Source organism: Diceros bicornis, chromosome 3, assembly GCF_020826845.1.
Source record: "Diceros bicornis minor isolate mBicDic1 chromosome 3, mDicBic1.mat.cur, whole genome shotgun sequence".
NCBI classification, from domain to species: domain Eukaryota; kingdom Metazoa; phylum Chordata; class Mammalia; order Perissodactyla; family Rhinocerotidae; genus Diceros; species Diceros bicornis.
The window spans coordinates 13,781,154-13,804,275 of NC_080742.1; positions in this window are offsets into that span (position 1 = coordinate 13,781,154).

The following is a 23,122-nucleotide window of genomic DNA, read 5'->3' on the forward strand; positions in this document are numbered from 1 at the left end:
TCTCCTCTCTGTGAGCAGGAGTAATTCTTCCTCTGCTGTCTTGAAGGTGATCTACTTGGTATCATTACTCTTTATGTGTGCTCTTGAAAACAATTTGAGATCTCTAAGGCCTAATTCAAAACTCTGCGTCTGAGGGGCAACACCAGACTACAAAAAGAAATTCTAATATGTTTTCTGGCTGTACTATAAATGTTCTGTGTGACCTGTTTTTCTTAGTTTTTGCTCCTTGTTCTCTCCTTGCATCCCTGAGATATGGTAAGGATTCAAGAGATCATTACGTTCATCTTTACCTCTGCCTAGCACCCAGCACAATTTTGTGCATTTGGTGGGTGTGTAATAAATGTGTTGATTTGCTTCTGTTTGAACCTGAGAAGATCAGTTCCATATAAACCTCTTAAGGAAGACTTCCTTTTTTCTTACAAAAGAGGAAAATATCTATCTCATTTTTAATCCCTGTAATCCATAGGCTAGAGATGAGGTCATACAATAATATCTAAGTGGCCTTTGTTATATTTCTTATTGGACAAAATTGTTATAACAACATCAAAATAGACTGTGACTTAGAGGTAAGCAGTGCCTCTACCAGAAACTGCTGGCTCCCCTCTCCTTCAGATCCTGGAGATGTCTTTCCTCAGAATGCAGGACAGAATACTTGTTCATTCTATATGTATCAGTAAGTTGTTTGCAAGTGGCCATTACCAAAATAAAGGAATTAAATAACAGCATTACAATGGCTAGTTGATGTAGAAATTTGACCCAGAGACAAATCCATTAACATGTTTCTGCTTGTTTCTAATTTTAGAATTCTATCAGATTAAGGCAAAACTGAGTCAAATTATCATTCAGTTCAACATAAGCTGAAGACAAGAGGCTGTTCTTTTTCATTTCTATCCAGACATCTATGTAGCATTTAAATTAAATGCAGCATAATAGGCATATGGTTGGTACATACAGGAAGATCAAGCTATCTTGAGGATGCAGAACAAGCTCACATTCAGAAGAAACGGAGACAGAGTCAGTTCTCCATCCGGGCACTTTTCAGGACAGTGATTAATTTTTCACTCTTTGTAAGGCTGCTTTGATATTGTGTAGTCACTCTCTTCAAATCACAGCTCTGTGTGCAGATGAAACCATGACCCACCTCAGTATCCCATAGCCTTCAGCAGCAGTGAATGTAAAAATCACAGAATCAAGTGATCAGAATGTTTTCCACTCCATCCAGACTCAGGATCCGGTTGAATACCAGTAGTATCCCTATTGCACTGGATGAAAAGATACACCACAGCTGCATCACTTACATCATATTCCACTTGTGTTACTCAGTAGACAGTCTGGTGGTCAAGCCCTGTTCTGAGCCCAGAGGTAGGAGAATAAGGAGTGAGGGATTGCCTTTTGAAGTCTGAAGAGCATCCCTAGCTTTGTTGCAAATTTTCATCACTGGAGCCTTTGCAGGCTGTGTGCCTGAGGGGGCTGTCTGTCAGCAGAGACATGAAGCGGGGTTCTTGGCTGCATGTGATCAATAAATATCCCTTGGCCCTTCTGTGAATAGCAGAGATGGTGACCTCAGTGTCACAGAAAATTTCTAATTTGGATAATTACATTCTGCTTCTCTCTGTTGCTCCTGTAGCTTAAATAGAATATGGAATTCTTCATTTTTGTTCGTCAACTGCTACTTACGTTGCACTGCTGTGAGGTGTCACTGTGAGCTGTTAAACATCTGCTGTGCCCTACTTTGGAGGTGGCTGCATTTTAATTGAATTTTACTTTAATTGACTTGAACACTTATATAGGTAATAAATCCGTTTGCAAAATGCTTTGAAGTCTATTTAGATAAAAAGATTCACATAAATATTAAAACACAATAATTAGTTTTATGAAAGATATTTTGGGGATACACTTTTCTTAAAAGATATTTTGTGAAACAAAGTCTATTACTGAGTGTTTTTCACGAATGTACGATAAAATTCACATTATTTATTCTTTATAAAGCTAAGGACTTTCAATAGCAAATCAGTCAATCAGTGGGTATGTTCTCAACACCTGCTCAGCCCAGGGCTGGACTCTGGCTCTGGTGAAGAAGCCCTGAACAGATCTAAGAATCAGTTGTTTCCACTAGAGGTCAGGCCGATCCCACTAAGGCAAGCATTGGGGGATACCAAAATGCAGGGCGTGGGGGGAATACCAGATGCTCTGCCTGCCCCAAACCACCTCTCGCTCCAGTCTCCTACAAATATGAAAAATCCCACTATTGAAATTCTGTGGAAGATCCCTTGAAATGTGCATTATGTCTTGAAAGGACTACCAAACTATCAAATATTCTTAGAAGTTTTTCTTTCAACACTTACTGAAAGCCTTCCACATACCAGAAACCTTGCCTTTAGTATTGTCATAACTATTGGGCAGGTGAAGAAATTCTGTGAGGCACAGTAGATTAGCCAAGATTGCATGCTTAATAAATACTAGAAATGGGATTCAGCTCTTGGCAAGTTGTTTCCACCTCCCCAGCTGGCCATCTTGCTGATGAATTAGATGTGGCCTTGTCCCCCAGGCTGAGGGGAAGCAGACACGTACAGAACTACAATATGATGTGACAAGAACTACCACAGAGAGGTGTACACTGTGGTGCCAGAGCTCGGAGGAGGGGGTGACTAACTCTGCCTTGGGGGTCAGAAAAGCTTCACTGAGAAGGTGGCATTTTAGACTAGGTCTTGAAGGACAAAGAGAGGACGAGTTCCAGAGCACAGCCTGATTCAGTGAAATGTGCTTGTGCTTCAGAATCAAAAAGACTGATTTTGAATCCTAGATCTAGCCCTTAATCATTCTATGAATTTGAGCAAGATTGTTAAAGTTTTCTAAGCATGATTTTTCTCATTTTCAAAATGAGAAAAACAACTAATTTCTAGGAGTATTGGAGAAGGAAATGGATAGTACAATGCCTAGCACATTAATGGACATTCGGTGGTGATCAGTCACCTTCTTCATTTTCAGGCAGAGAGAGCAACATGTGCAAAGTTTGACAGATGTGAGAGCCAGAAATTTCGTTTGGCTCCAGTAGAAGAAGGGTGGGGCATCTTGGTGGAAGACAAGGTTTTACAAAGATTCTAAAAGGCTTTAGGTGTTCTATAAGGAGTTTGGATTTTATCCTACAGGAAATCAGGAGCTGTCAGCCATTTTTAAGCAGAAGAATGCCATGATTAGATTTCTGTCCCCAAATAACTCTGGTGTCAGTGTGAAAAATGGATATTGGAGTGACAAGGAGAGCAGTTAGGAGGCTGTTGTAATGGACAGTGGACACGTTTTGAAACCCAAAACCTAGATAGTGAAAGTAGAGATGGAAAAGGCACACTCAGTAAATGAAATCAATAGAAATTTTTGACTGATATAAATTAAAAATGACTTGATATTTTAATTATTGGGTCTATATAAATGGTGCTGCTACTAACCAGTTCAGGGGAGTGAAAATGTTTTGGGAGGAAGGGTAATCAATCTTATTTTATATAATAGAATTTGAGGAGCTTGTGGGACATACCAGTAGACATTTCCAATAAGTAGTTAGAAGTTTGACCTGATGCTCAGGATAGAGATATTAACATGAATGTTAATATTATGTAGGCGGAAGCTGAAGTCACAAGATTGAGCAAAATTACCCTGGGAGAGCAGAGAAAGCACTAAGAGACAAGGTCCATGGGAGGAACCGTGGCGGAGCATAAACATCCTCCCCAAGAGGAGCAGAGAATGTGAAGCTGAAAAAAAGTCTGAAGAACTATCAGAGAGCTTGGAAGAGACTGATACAAGCCAGGAAGCCAAGAGAATACAAAAATTTCCCACACTACTACGAAGTAAGTTCCATGAGGGCAAAGATTTTTGTTGTTGCTGTGTTTCACTGATATTCATCCCAGCTTCTGGAACAGTGCCTAGCATGTAGTAGGTGGTCAATAAATTCACTGAATGAATAAATGGTAATTAACATGATGGGGAAGAGGGGAGTTTCAAGAAAGAGTGGTCAACAGCATCAAATGCTGTAAAGAGATCAGGTAGAATGAGAACTGAAAAGATCAGCAATTGAAAAGTCATTTGAGATCTTTGAGTATACGGTGTTCATATTTTACGGGGTCATATTCTAAATGGAAAACAGTATGGAAGTTCCTCAAAAAACTAAAAATAGAACTACCATATGATCCAGCAACCCCGCTTCTGGGTATATACCAAAAGGAAGTGAAATCAGTGCCTCAAAGAGATATCTGCACCCCCATGTTCTTTACAGCATTATTCACAATAGCCAAGATATGGAAACATCCTAAGCATCCAGCAACAGATGAATGGATAAAGAAAGTGAGGTATATACATACAATGGAATATTATTCAGCCTTAAAAAAGGAGATTTTGCCATTTGCAACAACAAGGATGAACCTAGAGGACATTAGGCTAAGTGAAATAAGCCAAACACAGAAAGAAAAAAGCTGCATGATCTCACTTATATGTGAAATCTAAAACAGTTGAATACATAGAAGCAGAGAGTAGAATAGTGGTTTCCAGGGGCTGGTGGTGGGGGAAATGGGGGGATATTTGTCAAAGGATACAAAGTTGCAGTTATGTAGGATGAATGAGTCTAGAGATCTAATGTACAGCATGATGACTATAGTTAATAATACTGTATAGAATTCTGGAAATTTGTTGCAAGAGTAGATCTTAAGTGCTCTTATTAAAAAAATGGTAACTATGTGAGGAAATGATATGTTAATTAGCTTGACTGTAGTAATCATTTCACCATGTATATGTATGTCAAATCATCATGTTGTACATCTTAAATATATATAATTTTTATTTTAAAATTTTTGAAATAAATAAATAAATTGAGAAGGAATTAATGGAGAAGAAAGCATATAATATAGAATGCCAAGAAATTTGAAAGTGGAGAAAAGAGAGTGTAGTTATAGAGGACAGTTTTCTGGAAGAGTCATTATTAGTATGTCTGCAGACAGAGCGAAAGAAATGACTAGAGAAGAAGAGAGTGAACATACAGAGGAGAGGGGTGGCAGGAGGCTTTGAGTCCAGGTAGGGCACTCAGCCTTGAGGACAAAGAGGGCAGAAGTAGCAAGAAGTTCCTTGGCTATTGCAATGTTTTGAGGTGGAAGAGAGGGGCCTTGGTGAGAAGGAGGAAAGTTTGCCCGATGAATTTAGGGAGATTGAGGGTTGGGTAAGGGTTAGGTAAGGAGAGTGAAGAATAGCTAAGGGGGATCCACAAAGCAAGAACACTATGGTGAGCTTAGCACAGATTAGTTTATCCCATTTAGCTAGTGGGGCCTCTGAGAGCAGAGATCAATGCTCATAGGGAAAGTGACTTAGAACAATTTCCTCGAGGAGGAGGAAAAGTCCAAAGAGAGCGGTAGATAAATGGCACATTGGTCAAAGGAAGAAACCCCAATAGAAACCCCAAAAGGACACTTGGCCCTCGGGAAGGTGGAGAGGGTGATAGGTGGGGAGTTCACAGAGGAAATGGTACAGACATTCTTAGAACAATATGATCTTGATTTGAACAGGAACTTAGAGGCGATCAAGTCAAAACTCTCATTCAGAGAAGCATGGTAACACTATGAACTTAGTACTGCGGGAAGCATTCCTATGTGTAATTTAGTTCTTACATTAATGTATTTTTCTCTTTTGCCTTCCTGGGTACTTAACTTTCTCCCCATTAAGCCTAGTTGTGCAAATGTGGGTGAAAGAGTATGCCTGAGAGATTAGGAATTTTAAAGAAGGAATGCAGAGTAGGAACATGGTAACATTGTGAGATTCAACTTCTGACATACGAAATAGGATTAGGCAACAAGACAATAGCTTTGCTAACCAGATTTTTTTCTTGAAAGAAGATTTCCTAAATTCCCTCATCCCCTACATTGGCAAATTTACTACTGATGTTGGAGGACAAAGCTCATGATGTTATACCATCTTGTGAACGACGTACTGCATCCTCCAATAGGCTGGAAGGCAAGGCGGAAGATGTGGCAGAGATGCTGTGCTTCTCAAAGACTGGAAGAGGAAAGGAGATCATGCCAATCAGGCATCCTAATTGGGTCCTAACCTAGTCCAAAGAGACCAGTCTGTGAATTACACATCGTGGAGACAAAACTTTTGTTTAAAAAAAAATTTTATTTTGAATGAGGTACTCTGATATTTTCTATTCAGTTCTACTCTATTCTATACAGGTTTACTTTTTAAAAATCCTAGACACAATCTACTAAATTGATTTCACAACCTATAAATGGGTTTTGAGCCATAGTTTGAAGAACATTGCTTTAGGATTTGTAACAAGGACTTACACATTCTTTATTTTCAATATGAAGGAGAAGTTTTACTACGTTCTAATACCAAGAGAAAACGTATTGGAATGTCAAAGAGGCTGATGAGGAAGACAAAGAAGAAAAAGTGAACTTAGAAATTAATGAAAAACATGCCTCTGGATGAAGAGCCTTATACCAGCCCTCTGTACCCCAAACCAGAAGTCTAGCTGTTAAGAAAAGTGCATACGGAATTGGAGCTGGAAGACGCTGAAGGACAAGGTAGTATAGGAGGAAATATGGGAAAAGAGAAAGCTTTGAGGTGGCACAGTTGGCTCTCACCAAGGTAGTTTCCAGGAAACCACCCACCCGAGCTGGCCTGGTACACTGTTTGCTAGAGAGAAATAAGCAGGAACCATTCCTGGGAATAGCAGGATGTGCCGAGTTCTCTGGCAGTGTGCCATGCTTATTTGAATTGCTGATGGTGGATGATGAACATCTTATTTGAATTGCTGATGAAGGAGGATCCAATTTTGGTATATCAGGGTTCAGATGTGTAAGGAAGTACCTCCAATCTTAGGGAAAAAGGGATGTGACATCTAAAATACTAAATATTTGTTACTAAAATTCTCATTTGTTTCTTTTTCCTCTATTCTATATTCTTCTGAAGACTCTCTGCTTAGCAGTCCTCAGAACACTCACCAAGCATCAATTAGAGATCGTGAGCAGAGTGAGTAAATGGAGAAGAGTGGCCTTGGGGACGGGTATTCCAGAAAGATAGGTTTTACAGGCTGAGAGGCATAGATCGGTGGTTAGCTGTGGTGGTTCTTTGTTTGCAAGCAAGAGAGGGGAAAAAAGCTAATTTAAGCAAAAAAAGAAAAGAAAAGAAAGAAAGAAAGAATTTTGTTGGGGTGACTTGCAAATTCAAATCAGCAAGTATGCAGTAAGGATGGGGTCCAGAGCAGTCTGGGGACCTCAACAGCAAGGACCAATGGACAATCTCTTCAAAGTGCCATCATTGGAATGGGCTAGGTCCTTGTATCAGTTTCAGTTCAAGAGTCAAATTCCCAGACAAAAGCTTCTAATGACCTAACTTGGGTCACAGTCCTACCCCTTGACCAGGGGATGGCAGGACATATTCTTTGTTAAACCCGTGAAGTCTGTATCCAGTGAAGGAGGGAGGGATGATTCTCCAGAGCAAAACTGGGACACAAATGACAGAATAGGGATCAAATGCTGGACAGGGGAAAATCACAGTGTCGTCTACTACTGCCCTCAGGGTACCATGCTGATGAAGAAGACAGCCTCAGGAGACCCTACTGGGCCCAGAGAGGACAGAGCAGCTGACGTTGGTTCTGAGAGGCCTGGGATCCTCACGTGGCTCATATCCAAGGCAAATGCACTTGACTGCCTGCATTCCTTTCCAGGACTGAATTTGGAATTCAAATCAAACGTTATTTGGGTGGAAGAGATATGACTTTCCTGAGCTGTTTCAAAGAACACATCAAAGGAGCTCTTTGTAAATAAATTATACTGCTATAAGTGTTACATAAATCTTGAAGGACTGTAACTGCTCTTCAATATGCAACTGGGTTAAGTTACAATTAATGGCAAATGCCAGGACATGGCTGAATATATTTTTACCTTTTCCTTTTATCCTTTCAAGAGGTAAAAATGTTGATTTCCATGCCTTTGAGAGTTATGGATCAACCCAGTCAATTCTTCTGCTCATCACCTGCCACACTATTTCATATTTTAACACTTTCCCAGTACAAATTTAGCTTTTTCCCATGCAAATACTTAGTAAGAACAATAGATTATGTTTAAATTGAAGAACACAGATTATTGAAAGATAAAATATTCCTGTAATGCCACTTTCTTAAATGCATAAACTTCACGCACAACTTGAGATGTATCTCTACAGCAAGTTTAAAGAACATACCACACGGGCACCAGCGTACAAATCCACACAATCATATTACTGCTGTTGCTATTCTACTTCCTGAGTTCACGAGCACATCCGAAGCTGAAAATGTCCACGTGTGATCAGCTCTGCTTTCCCCACAGAACAGAGGTGCACCCTGGGGAAGACTGCTGTTTGCAGAGCTCAAATCATATAATATACATGCTCCTTGCCTCATGGCCTGCCTTTACTAAAAACTTTCAGCAATCTTCTGATTGCCACTCAATTTGTGGTCCCTGCTGCTGCTGTTTCCCAATAAGCCACAGATTCAGTATGAAGACAAGGCAAATTCTTAAGCAAGATGAGAAGTATATGATCTTAATTCTATGTTGGAGATGATGCCAAACATGTAGCTACTTACCCAGAAGTTCCTATGAAGTTTAGGAGTAGAGAACCTCCAGATTCCAACTCCTGGATCACTTGCTTTTGCTGGTACAGAGTTCTCTAATGTTGCATCTGACGCTTGTGACTCTCTATTTAGCTAAACCTCATTACCCTGATGGGAATAGATAACCCATTCCTGAAGACTGATTTCTGACTGGCTTCTATGAGCCACATAAGAAAAACAGAAAAATACAGTGCAAAAGCTAATACCATAGCAACAGAAACAATTTAGGAAGGTCACCATCTTTTTCAATCAATGGATGTTAATCCTAGTTGGGGAGGAGGAAGATCAGACCGAGGGATAGTGAGGAATCTGAGAAGGCCATCTGTTTTATTAAATGGAATTAGATATGTCAACGAGTCATTCATTTGTTCACATTTGGTCACTAGACAATTTCCTACCTTCTGATAGAATACCAATGTCACTGAAAACTGGACTTGTGTATTTATATAATGGATTTCATATCTTTTTCCAGTTTCACTTTTCTTGAAAATATACCAATATGAATGAATGAAGATAAATATATCCATGTATGCAGCTCCTCCCTACCATTCTAGGGAAAGCTATTTCAAAAGATATTTCCTCAAAATGTCTAAGCAGAAAAATTTCATAAGATCCAAAGAAATTCCAGCAATCTAGGTTTTATTTCATTTTCCAAAAATGAATCAACCAAACAAATATAAAGTTCCCTGTTATCCTTGTATCATAAGAGTGTCGTGTATTTCGAGTTACTAGCCTTCCTCATACATTATATGTAATAACATGGCTCCTCACTGTGCCTGTGAAAATCTATACTAAGAATACTTGATATGGCCTTCTCTTCTTTGGTTTTACATCTGAGCAACAAACTAATTCTGCTTCCACTAACGTCAGCCTTGCTAATATACCACCTCTTCAACATGTCGAATGTTGAAAATTCAAGTTTGATTCTTCCAGATGAAATACTGAATTTTTCATGACTTGAATCAATTTTAGGGGTAGATTAATTTTTTATAAAAGGAAGATTACTTTCATACTTCCTTGGCTTTCTCTTTCCTGAATAAGATTGGTCTTGTATGGGGAATCTCCAATGGTTCGTCATTATGTAGACTGCTACAGTGGAACCCTAATTTTTGGTTGGAAGGATCATCTTTCGATCTCCAACTTGGTTATTTGTCAGAGCGACCAATATTTTTCTGTCTCAGCCAATCTCACAGAGAGCCATGATTTAATCTTTTTTTTTTTTTAGAAGTTACAATTGACTTCCTGTGGGACTTGTTCTTCCATCAGGCATATAGAATCAACTTCAGTCAAGTGCTGCTCACCACGCTGTTCAATGACCACGCTATTTTGTGGGTGACGTTTGTGAAACAAAAATACAATACAATACAGTTCTTGAGTTCTTAAGGGACTTAATTACAGTCCCCCAAATTATGAAAGAATCATCTGTTGTTTGATTCCCTTCTGGCTATTCTAGAGGTTGAACGGTAACTTCGGTTTTCACTCTGCCCTAGAGACATTTCATGACACCTTGTGTTGGACCTTTCTGTAGATTAAGGCAACTATCAATCTAAGAATTACATAATCGGTCAAATTAATTGCTACATGTGACCAAATTTTGGGAGGAGGAATGGTGTGTTTATTTTTCTCCCCAAAACTGTTGTCCTATATCTTTCTTGAAACAGTTATCTTGAGGGACTGGCCCAGAGTCCCCACTGCGCATTCTGACCAAGCTCCCCTTTATCTCAGGCACCCTACATAAATGACTAAAGGAGCTTTACTTTTAGGGCCAGCCTTAGACATAATCTGATTCAGGAGCAAGAAGAAACTAACTCCCCCATCAAAAGCAAAACTTTTTTCTGCCTACTGACTATGGCCTGAAATTCTTTTCACAGGAATCAGTGTCTCATTTCACAGCTAGAAATCAAGGGCAAACACCTGGAAGATTCAAACTTCAGTGTAGATCAGATTCAATCTAACTGCAAATACTGCTTCTGGGGGTTGATGATGTAGACTTAGGGAGAGAACAGACAGACCAGCAATAGTGAGGATGGGAGGCTGTCGGTGATGGGCAAGAGACAGTAGAAGAAAAGTTCCAGGGGAAATGCAGCCTCGGAGGAGGAGGTCAGAGGCTGAGAGAGCGCCTAGAGTGGTTTTGCGTATTAAGTAAGGCTTTAATAACAAATATATCAGGGGAAGTGAAGAAGAGGAAAAACTGAAAGGTGGTGGTATTTATACACGTGTATTTGCTTCGCTAACATGTGTCTGGAAAGCTGTAGAAATTGGGAAGAACAAATCCTCAAGCATCAATTTTGAGGCTATATTTTGGAATGTGGAAGAATCTTGAAGCTAAACATGTATACTCCAATCAAATTTGGAATGTTCATAATAGAGCGTGAAACAAACCCGTGATATAGCTAATCAGAGTTTTCTGAAATATGTTTATGTTCCTGTGTCTGGGATTAAAATACTGAATGAAAATTGCACTTTGAATCTCACAAACATGATATGCAAGGGACACTGTAAAAGCATAGTTTTTATATTTTGGGAGACTCTTGTGTGACACAAAGGTGAGACTCCAGACGAGGAATCTATTCTTCAGGTTGTAGAGTTTCTCATCACTGTAACGAACCATGCTGCAGAAATGTGTCAGCAAAATACCCAGAACAATGAAGCAATTCCTAACAATGGAATTCTCTCTGGCCAGTGACCTGACCTAACTACTCAAGGCTAGTATACAAATGAGAAAGGAAAGGGAAAGGCAAATTAAAATTTGTCTGAAAATTGGAATAAAAATCAAGATAAAGTGAAGAGTTTTGGACATATGATAAAGCAGAGTAATTAATAGAAATTGTAGTGCTCATTGGCTACAAAAACGAGTTCAGCAAGGGGCTGGCCTGGTGGCATACTGGTTCAGTTCGCTAGCTCCACTTTGGCAGCTTGCGGTTCGCGGGTTCGGACCCCAGGCGCAGACATGCGCACCGCTTATCAAGCCATGCTGTGGCAGGCGTCCCACGTATAAGGCAGAGGAAGATGGCCATGGGTGTCAGCCCAGGTCCAGTCTTCTTCAGCAAAAAGAGGAGGATTGGCAACAGATGTTAGCTCAGGGCTAATTTTCCTCATCAAAAAAAAAAAAAAAGTGTGTTCATCAAGAATAATCAATTAAACTGATCTTTTGGGGCGGGCCCCGTGGTGTATCAGTTAAGTGTGCACGCTCCGCTGCTGGCGGCCTGGGTTCGGATCCTGGGCGCACACTGAGGCACCACTTGTCAAGCCATGCTGTGGCGGTGTCCCATATAAAGTGGAGGAAGATGGGCACAGATGTTAGCCCAGGGCCAATCTTCCTCAGCAAAAAAGGAGGATTGGCATGGATGTTAGCTCAGGGCTGATCTTCCTCACAGAAAAAAATAAAATAAAAACTGATCTTTTCCTTTTTGGATAAGGCATAGTTTCATAGAACACAAAAATGTCATAAACATTTAACATATCTTGAGTTTTAATAATTATTTGGTGAAGATTTGCACGACAGCCTCATGGATGGGTTGGTGATGTGACAGCATCGTTGGTGAGTTATGGCAGCTTGCATAAACACAGTTGGGGCTTATGAATGACATCATGTGGGTCAGCCCACTTCCAGAGCAAACCTGAGTAAAGCAGATAGCACTACCAGTGACGCAGCATGTTCAATAAAATGTTAGAGGCTCTTCCTTGACTTTATCCTGTTCAACAATATCAGTGACTTGGATAAAGTCCCGGAAAGCAAGATTATCCAATTTCAGAAGGTAAAATTAGGAATGATGATTTATTGAATAGAAAGAAACTACACAATAGATTGCATAATTACAATTTATTATTTCTATGAGCTAGAATACTGTATTAAAAATCTGTAGAGTGAAATTTAATAGAAATAAATGAAGTTCATGTATTTCTCATTAAAAAAAAAAACCCAAATGTGCTTCAGAAGTGTGGTTTATAAACAGGTTACTTTTATGAAAACATCTCTTAGAACATCATTATATCTTAAAAAGACCAGTATCCAGATCGTGAGACTAATAGTTCCTTTACTTCTGGAATTTTATATTTGATTTTTTTAGTGGCACATTTTAAAATAGACATTGACACATAATGAAGTATCCAGAGGTGATTGGAGCACCTGGAAACCATACCTACTGAGAATCATACAAGGTAACATGGTATCTTCTACTAAGTACCATGTTACTTACTGTTGATAAAAGAAAACTAAGAAAGTCAGTTACAGAGATTTTAAAATATATAGTTTAAGAGTTTTCCTAGAGAAGTGAGAGAATAAATTTGTTTTACATTGCCACAAAGGAAAAAACAGAATCAGTAAGGAGGCAGATTTCAATTCCATCTGAGAAAATACTTACTTAAATAACTAGGACAATGATACAGGTTGCCTGGCAGGGCAGGGAGCTTCCTTTGCATCATGGACAGAGGTCCACAGGAGATCAACCACAGCCCAGAGACAGTAATTAAGACACGGGAGTAAGTAGAAGGAGTAGATGTAGATATAGATTATGAAGAGAAGAGAACCAAGGATGGAACCCTGACATTGGGGGCCCTGAGGAGGACAATCCAAAGGAGACTGAAAAGCAGAAACTCTAGAGTTAGGAGACAGAAAACAGCATCATTTCTTAGAAACCAGAGAAGGAAGCCAAGAAGAAATAAAATGGTCAACAGCTTTGGATATTCAAGAAAGATCGAATAAGGTAAGAACTGAAAAGCAGTCTTTGGACTTAACAAACATAAGATCACTGGTGATCTTAGTGATTTCAGTCACATTACGAGGACAGAAGCCAAATTGTGGAGAGTTGTGGGAAAAATAAGAGGTGAGGAGGAGGAGCAGATAGTGCAAATTATTTTTTCCAAAATGTTATCTGAAAAGTTCCAGAGAAAGGAAAATTGGGCAATGTTATGGACTGGATGTTGTTTTTCCTCAAAATGCATATGTTGTAGCCCTAACACCCAATGTGATGGTATTTGGAGGTAGGGCCTTTGGGAGGTAATTAGGGTTAGATGAGGCCATGAAAGTAGGGCCCTTATGATGGGATTAGTGGCCTTATAAGAAGAGGAAGAGAGAGATCCCTTTCTCTCTGCCATTTGAGGACACAGCAAGAAAGTGGACCTTGGCAAGCCACAAGGAAGGGTGCTCTCACAAGAACCCAACCATATTGGCACCCTGATCTTAGACTGCCAGCCTCCAGAACTGTGAGAAAATAAATTTCTGTTGTGTCAGCCACCTAGTCTACGGTATTTTGTTATGGCAACTTGAGCTGACGAATACAGGCAATAACTAAAATGAGGTTCTGGATCAAGGGAAAGGCTTTCAATTTTATTTTTTTTAGGATAGACAGGATTGAGCATGTTTCTAGGCTGAGGCAACGAGCCAATGAAAAAGGAAAGGTTGAGGAGGCAGAAGATAAAATGGATAATAAATGGAGTAAAGCTCCTGAGAAAGCAGTAGGAAGTGGGGCCAAGAGCACGACACAGGGATTGATCTAAAGTAGGAAAAACACATACTGCGTGTGAGGAAGCAGAGTTTCTAGAACCACTACTCATAATTGTTGTTAAAGTGTTTAATATTCTGCTTTCAGGATGTGTTAGAGGAGAATAAAGAGCCAGGTTGGAGAAGACTGGATTCTGTAAAATGCTTAGCTTATCAGAAGCCATGTTGGTTTCCTATTAGCCTTCCAAAAAGTATTTCTCTCCAAGTATAAGAAACTCCACCTATATTCGGGGATAATGGAGAAAATTTTATTTTCATTGTAGCTATATGGTGAAAAGACACTGTGATCCACCCCCCCAAAAAAACCACACACAAAGGTAAAGTGCTTCTAGGTGAAGTTTTTAAGCCAGGGACACATATGTCTATAACAGTCAGTGAAAATAAATAACATATTACTGATGCTGCACAAAACACAGCCAAAAGCATTTTCTAAATATTTCCAATGCATATCTGAGTGTCAGAAATATTTTTCAGTGGAGAGAATAATTTCACGTCTCCTGGGATTACTAAATGCCTGACATATAAGATGTAAACCCCTATTTCAGTATTGGGTTCTTTTAAAAACACATTTAATGTTATCTGGGCTCTATGAGTCTGCTGATGACCATTATTAGCACAATTGAATCCTAAATTTTTCTGCTCCCATGGCTCAGGGAATTCCATGTCCTCCCCAAGTAACACCTGGCACCTCTCAAGTATACAGATAATGTTTGTTAATTCAAGTTTCATTGCCTTTTAGCATTTGCCCAGGAAGTAATAAATGTGAGAATCAAAGCACAACTGTTTTGTGTAGACTCATCTATATATATCATAAATAGCCTGATTAAAGATAATCATTCAATCGTCCTGATTTGCAAATGGAGGAAGTTTTAAAACACTGCCATCTACAGCAATAACCATAAATTGCGTAGACATTTAATGAACAAAGTAGACACCAGAGAAAATGTTTGTTAAGCCATACCCAGCTGTATCATTAAAATGTTGAAGATTATTTGAAATAATAATTAAGTTATTGTTCTTCTTAAGTGTTATATCATGAAAGGTAAATTTATATACGCACTTCTACAACACTTGTTAGAATGGTCAGGAGCATTGAAAGGCAGGATTGGGGAGCCCTTGTGGGTTCTGACATGGGAAGCCTGGTGTGAAACTAGTGTGTTTAGTATACCACTTCTGTTAATGGCCATGAACCTCCTGTTGTGAGTCACTGAGTAATAATTACCTTGAACATTGAATCCAAGCTTGGTTTAAAGGGGAGACTTACAAAGCCTTCAGTGAAACTAAATAGTTTTTTTCTGGCTCTTAGAGTCCTTGAAATTCTCATATCAAAGGAGGTCAAATAACTATATCATAATGCATAAAGTTAATTCATCATTTTCTGCCAATTTTTATTATAAAAAAGTTGCTTTCAACAGAATAATTCACTGATTCTTTTTCTATCTCATGTGAGTGTATATATTTGGCAGAGAATTTTTATGAGAATATTATCTGTAGGGCCTCTATCACCCTAACAGCATGGAAAAGTAACCTTGACTGAATTAAATAAAAGGAATATGCTTTCATTGTTAAGTCTCCTTTTGTCTAGGGAAAAAAATGTTCTCTAAATCTCCATCATTTTTATCTGTTTGCCTCTCACTGAAGTGTGTGATCTATTCTGTGATTTTGTAGTTATTGGCTAGTAATACACATTAAGGCGACATATCTTAGGATTTCCATTGGCAAGACAAATATAAGCAAGCAAGATCCATAGCCTGATGACCTTATGGATCAGAACTTAAGAGTCTTACTGTTTACCCATTATCTTTAACAGGCTTCTATTTAGGTGTGTGCCATGAATACAAAGTTTACCTGAGTGGAATCTCTGAACAAAGCATATTGATTGAGAAAAAAGAATTGAGAGTAAGCATGATAGGCTGATGCCCTCCTATTCTAACCATTAATCATCAGAACAAGCAATTTAAAACAGTGCATAATAGGGAATTCTACAGCATTTAAACTCAATGTTGTAAACTGGACTCAAGTTACATTCTCCCAGTCATTCAGCTTTGGGGTTACTTACAAAATGACTAAATACAGTAATCTATAGAAATAATTATTAATTTATAATGCAGATTCTCAGTATTCTGATAAAGAGCTTTATTTATCTGGTGTGATGGTTAATTTTATGAGTCAATTTGGCTGGGCCATGGTGCCCCAATATGTAATTAAACATTATTCTGCATGTTTCTGTGACAATATTTTGGATGAGAGTAACATTTAAATCAGTGGACTTTGAGGAAAGTAGAGTGACCTCCATTGGATGGGACTCACCCAATCAGTTGAAGGCCTGACTAGAACAAAAGACTGACCTCTCCCAGCAAGAGGAAATTCTTCGGCAGAGGTTTTCAGACTTGAACTGTAACTTGGGCTTTTCCTGGGTCTCCAGCTTCTTGGCCCTCTCTGCAGATTTTGGATTTGCCATCCTGCATAATATCATGAGCCAATTCATTAAAATAAATATCTTTCTACATATATACATATTCCAATGGTTCTGTTTTTCTGGAGAACCCTGAGTAATACACCTTGTGTTTAATTTTTAAAATTAAACATACATGTTGTAATAAAGTCTTCGGTTTCAAGCAGCAGAATCTGACTCTGGCTGAGTTAGTTCTGTTTTCCATGAACCCCTTGAGTAAGCCTTGAACTGGCAGAGGAAAGAGGTTGTCTGACAGCCTCTACCTGCCGATCCAGGGGCTCACTGGGGCATTTGGTAAGCATTCACAGCAGGCATTGCTGAGTCTAGGTTTCAGTCAACCAACCAAGCAAACAATACCCATGTAATTCTCTCAAACATTAATCCAGTAACTCTGGTAAGTGCACTCATATTGACAAATTTAGCCCTATCTAAAATTATTTATTCCCCTTTCTTTGTTCTATTTCTTTTAGAACATACATACTACTATACATATTCTTTCATTTTTCTTTCTTCCTTCCTTCCTTCCTTCCTTCCTTTCTTCCTTCCTTCCCTCTCTCCCTTCCTCCTTCCTTCCTTCCTCCCTCCCTTCTTTTCTTCTTTCCTTCCTTCCTTCTTTCCTTTTATCAACACAAATTAGCAAAATCTTTCAATTCTTTTGGAGTGTGAGTCTTTGATTCTTGTGTTTGACTTCATATTTGCCTACTTTGGGCTTGCTGGATCTGATTCCAGATAAAGGTCTGGAGACAATGGGATATGGTAAAAGTGGCAGGAGGAGAATTGCAGGGAATCTGAGATGAGATAGTCACAGGGTCTTTAAACAAGGCAGGAAGAGCCTCCTCAGACAGAGGAGTAGGTGGTGCTTCTCCTGGAGTGAGGCGCAGGGGAGTTTGTGAGTTTGGAGTACTCTGAGTCACTCAAATCTTCCCATAAGTTCCCATTCAAATTCTTGGGGTCCCATTCTTTCGCTTAACTTTCTTATAAGAGAACAGTCATGGCTGTGAATTCAACTCATATAATGAAACAATCCGAAGAACCAAATTTTGAGTTTGATTTTCTGGTATGTTATCCTACAAATATTTTTGATAAGAGATTCCATATCATAATCACAGACATTCCATGGTTTTCTGTGAGCTCAGAATTTAATAGGTTGAAGCTTTTATTCTCTTTCTTTAAGCTATGCAGTGCAATTAGAAGCAACCAGCCTATCCTACAGCCTTTAAATTCCTCACAACCTTCATATTTATTCTATGGTAACAGCCACTTGATCATACAAAGTCTTGCCTTCAATGGGCACTTTAGTCCATGTGGCTGTAGGTGTTAATTGTATTACCTAAATTAATTAGCTCTTTTGCCACTGTGTGTGCTGTGTGATGCCAGAATCTACTTCTCAGTATTAGCTAGATTTTAGGAGCCACCAGCCCCCAATAGTTCAGACAACCATTCCAGGTTTTCTCCATTTCCCTGAGGTTCTGTTGCCTGTAACCACTTCTGTAACTGATTTCTGTATCTAGAGTTCTAATTTGTAAGGAAGAAAAAGTTATTTTGGCTAATTAAGCATAAACTATCCTTTATATTAGGATATGAAGAAGCTCATGGAATTGTAGGGATAGCTAGAGAAGGAAATTTGAGACTAAGCTTCAAGGGAAAATTCCCCCAAACATACTTTAGAGCTGCCCTGATAAGGAACATCCACCATAGCCCTCATCAAGCACTGATACCAGGACCTTGACTTTTCTGCAACCGTTGCTACTTCAATGCCAGGGGCTCAACCTTGCAGCCACTGCCTCCCCTCAAAGCTGAATGCCTCTTGTGTTACTCAGGGTCCTCCTAGACACAGACACCAAGACAGAATTAAACATGCAAAGATTTTATTAGGGGAAATACCTGTGTGAGAGAAAATGGAGGGTGCTGGAATAGGAGGGGAGAGACATCAGAGATCAGACCTCCAACCAAGTCTGACCCTGAGTGAAGGGAAAAGAGAGGGAAGGTGAGTAGAAGTGTGCTGGACTGCTGCAGTCTAAGGAAGTTTCTGGAAGGTCCTTCAGGGAGTCCTCCAGCTAAAATTGGTCGTCAGTGAATAGGAATGGGCCTGCCTGAGTATTCCTGCATCGCTCATTGAGCAGCCGTGTGGAAAGTGTGGCCTCGGTACAAATGCTGTGATGGCTCTGAGAGGGCAGCAGCTGGGGCCTCTGGTCAACCATGCTCCCCATTGGTGGAGGTTTGGCATGCCTTCTCATGGTTGCTACACCTCTGTCACCTTGCCTTGCCAACATGCAAAGTCTTCTGCTGCAATTCTCTTTCTTCCAAATCTGAAGTCTCATGTGGATACATACATTGGTGGAATCTAACTAAGTCACATGCCTGTGCTGTGACTGCAAAGAAGGCTGGGGGTGGAGGGAGGCACTGAATATATAAGCTGCAAATTCCTCAAATATAGCAAAGGTGTTAAAAAATAGGTTGGGCAGCCAGAAAACATGACATGTGTCCATCACAATAAGGAAAATAAAATAACATTAATGAAAGACCTGAAACTGCATATACTTAGCTATTTTATTAACATTTGGGGAATGGTTAAAAAGAGCAAGGTTTGTGAATACCTGTCAGAAATAGGAGAAAGACAGAGGAGAACCGTGACTGAGGGAAAGAAAAGGAGAAAAAACAGAGGGCAGAGATGGAAGAGAGAGAGAAGCAGGGGAGAAAGGGAAGAAGTTAAAGGACATGTTGATGGGAAAGAAGCTGGAAGGAGAGTAGGAGATCTTGAGGGAATGGAGAACAACTAGGAGAGGATGAAAGGGAGAAAATTCAAATTCCGGGGCCGGCCTCCAGAGCTCACACTTTTAAACACTATCATCCAAGATTACACAACTAGTAAGTGGCAGTTGGACTTGAACCCAGATCTCTTAACTCCTTGTTTCGAGAGCCTTTATTTCATCAAAATGCCCTCTGGACAATTCAAACATACAGAAAGAACTTTTTGCAAATAATTTTTTTTCATTTGATTTGGTGCATAGAAAATCGTGTACTATCTGAGAAAACAGCCTATAGGATGGTTTCTTGTTAACCAGATATTCCTATAGTAGATAACCCTTGCATTTTCTATGATACTCTGCAGATGGCACCTTAGTTGGTGCTTCCATTTTCTACTAAGTTTGTACAATTCTGATAGGACTATGTGATGTACAATTTAGATAGGAGGCATTTGGGTTAAGTCAAATACAAAATGTAAGTAAATGGATTAATTTTTTTCTGGTGCAAATTCTCATTTTATTTAGGCCAGCATGATTACAGACTATAATTATACAGACTATAATGACATTACTGTGCTAATCCTGAGGAAGTCAATTGGATTTTATATACGGGCTATAACAATCAGTAATATTTTATAGCTATATGATGACTGTTATGAATATTAATCGCCACTATCAACCGTTCCTGGACTGCCACCATTTATTCTCTATTCTTTTGGCTTTACAATGAAGGCTCTATAGAGAAATCTACTTATTATTATCAGTGCAAAGCAATTTTTTAAAATGCGTTTTTTGAATCTTTTGGATTACTCTAATTTTACCTTCCTATTTTTAACGAGTGAATATTGTAGAAGTAGATTATTTTGGAGTTGGAGGTTTGATTTTAACCTTCTATTACTCATACAGTTTCAGTCAGTCTTTATCAATGCACATAGAATATATTATTTTCTAGCTGTTCTAAAGGAAGAAAAATTAAAAGAAAACTTTAGTGAATAAAAGAGTTAACATATAAAAGAAATGAATCAGAAAAGTCTGAATAATTAAGTAAATTTCAGAATAAAATAATTATGTTTAAAATCAATAGCTTTGTATGATCTACTTGAATAACAGCTAGTCAACAATATTTAGTGAGAATGCTTTATAGTATTACTGTGTATAAAAAGAAACTACGGGGGCCGGCCCGGTGGCATAGTGGTTAAGTTCACATGCTCCCCCTTGGGGCCTGGGGTTCACTGGTTCAGATCTCCTGACGTAGACGAATATTTTAAAAATCATTTAGGAGGTTGGAAGATCCCAGGAAAAATACATACTGTGACAAGAGAATCCAATTGTATTATAAATGTACAAAACAACCCCACTAAAGGGGGTGGGGAAAAAGGTACTGACCCAAGTAACTTTGGAAATGAACGTAAGATAAAAGGCAAAAGGAATAGCACATAAATATTGTGCTCTAGTTGATAAAGTTTTTTCCCATGGGAGTACGGGTTAACAATTCAGATATTGCTGTACATACTTACTGCAACTGGACAATTAAGTAAATGGATGGCAGATGGTGGGAGCCAGATTTTTTACTGTTGCATTGGAAATTTAGAGATCAGTAAGGGGAGGATGCTAGAATGATCTTTGTGGTAATGGATTAGAGTTGGAGACATCATTAAGAACTCATGCTTAACTTCATATAGATAAGATGGTTACACATAGAAATATTTATAGATGTGTTTATACGTGGGTTAGTATACCAATATATATTTCTTTGCTCTGTCAGCTGACAGAGCATTAAAGAAATGACACTCCACTAGCAATGAGCACATCAAGAACCCAGTATGGGTTTCTAATACCATCCTGTAATAAAAGCAACAGGGATCCCTGAAGAAATGGCTGATTCTAGGACTGGGACAGGAAATATACAAGATGAGCCTGGAGCATCCTATAGTGCCAGAAAGTAACAAAATGATAAAAAAAAAAAAAAAAACCAAAACAGCCCACATCAATGGGGTTTTGTCAAAGAGGCACAGGATCCAATTGAAAGAGCTCCCAATGGCCAAAGCTGGACCAATCCATTGTATTGGATTATGATCCAAAGTTTAAATAAATATGTATGAGTCCATACTGATATAAATAAATAATGAAACAAATTAACAAACTGGTGAGAAGAGACAAATCCTCCATGTGTAAGAAATCCAAATAAGTTATGTAGATATTCCACCCTAAAGGAGGGGGAGCATAACTCCCTACGCCTTAAGTGTGGGCTCACATGGTGACTTTCCTTCCAAAGAGCGCAGGGTGGAAAGTGGGAGGAAACCCGACAAACACTACTTCAGCCAGGTGATCAAGGTCAACATCAACAGTCGTAAATCATGTTGAGAGCATGTGATAGAGTGTGATGAAAATGGCACTTCACCTCTGTGATCTTCCTCTCAAAACACATAACCCCAGTCCAACCATGAGAAAGGCATTAGACCAATTCCAGTAGCAGGGCACCCTACCATACACCTGACCAGAACTTCTCGAAATGCCTTATTTTTACAAAGAACATCTTAGAAACTGTCACAGCTAAGAGAAACCTAAGGAGACACGACAAATAAATGTAATGTAGTATTCTGGATGGGATCTTGGAATAGAAAAAGAACATTTGGTAAAAGCTAAGGAAACCTGAATAAATGATGAACTTTAGTAAATAATAAGGAATAAACATTGGCTCATAAATTATAACAAATGTACCAGCCTAACGTAGTTAATCATACGGGAAACTGTATAAAGAAGATATACAGAAACTCTCTGTACTAGCTGCTCAATTTTTCTATAAATCTAGAACTGTTCTAAAAAATAAAGTCTATTCATAAAAACAATAAATGCATGTTTTGCTAGGCACTAACCTTGGAGTAATTCTAATGTTACTTTATCTTATCCTCAAAATCAACCTGCAAGAGCCACACTACTAGTAAGCTAAAGAGCAGAGATTTAATATATCTTAGTTTGGCTGCAAAGCCCATAGTCTTTCCACTAGATCAGCATTTCTCAAAATATGTCCTGTGGAACATTAAGTCTGTTAATAACTCTTGGTAAAAAAGACTTTTTAATACATTATTTACTTGTTAAATATATTTGGGAAATTTGTCACAGAGCTCCCTTGGGACCCTTTAGAGATTCCTAATGGACATTAGCAATAAACAATTCTGAGAAATCCTACAATAAAGAAACCTGTTTAACTCTGTAACACAGTTTTTCCCAAGCTTATTTTCTACAGAATCCACTTTTCACCTAACTTTTATTCCACTGACCTTGTTCCACCAGGCTGCCCCTCTGGGACTATGGGAGATTGTGATGTGGTCTTCAGGCACTGTGTGTTCAAGTCCAGATGAACTGCCAATCTGTGGCAGATACTGCTGGTTGCCTCCCAATACCCACTCACCGCTCCTTCCTTAGTAGCAAGCTCAGTTTTTAGCTTGACACATTGTCAGCTAGATAAAAGACTTCATTTCCCAGTCTCCTTTGCCGTGCGTTCTAAACCTTGTGACTACATTCTAAGCAACGAGATATAAGCTGAATTATCTATGGAACTTTACCAAATATCCCTAAAAGGGAGGGAGAGCTCTCCTTCCATCTCCCTTCCTTCTTCCGGCTGGCTGAAGTACATATATAATAGCTGGAACTCCAACAGCTATTTTGAACCATGAAGCAGTACACTAAAGATGATATGGTAGCAAAGCAGAAGGAACCAAGACTCTGACAACCATGGAGCTGCCATGTCAGTCCTAGTCTTCCTACCTCTAGGCTTCCTTTACAAGAGA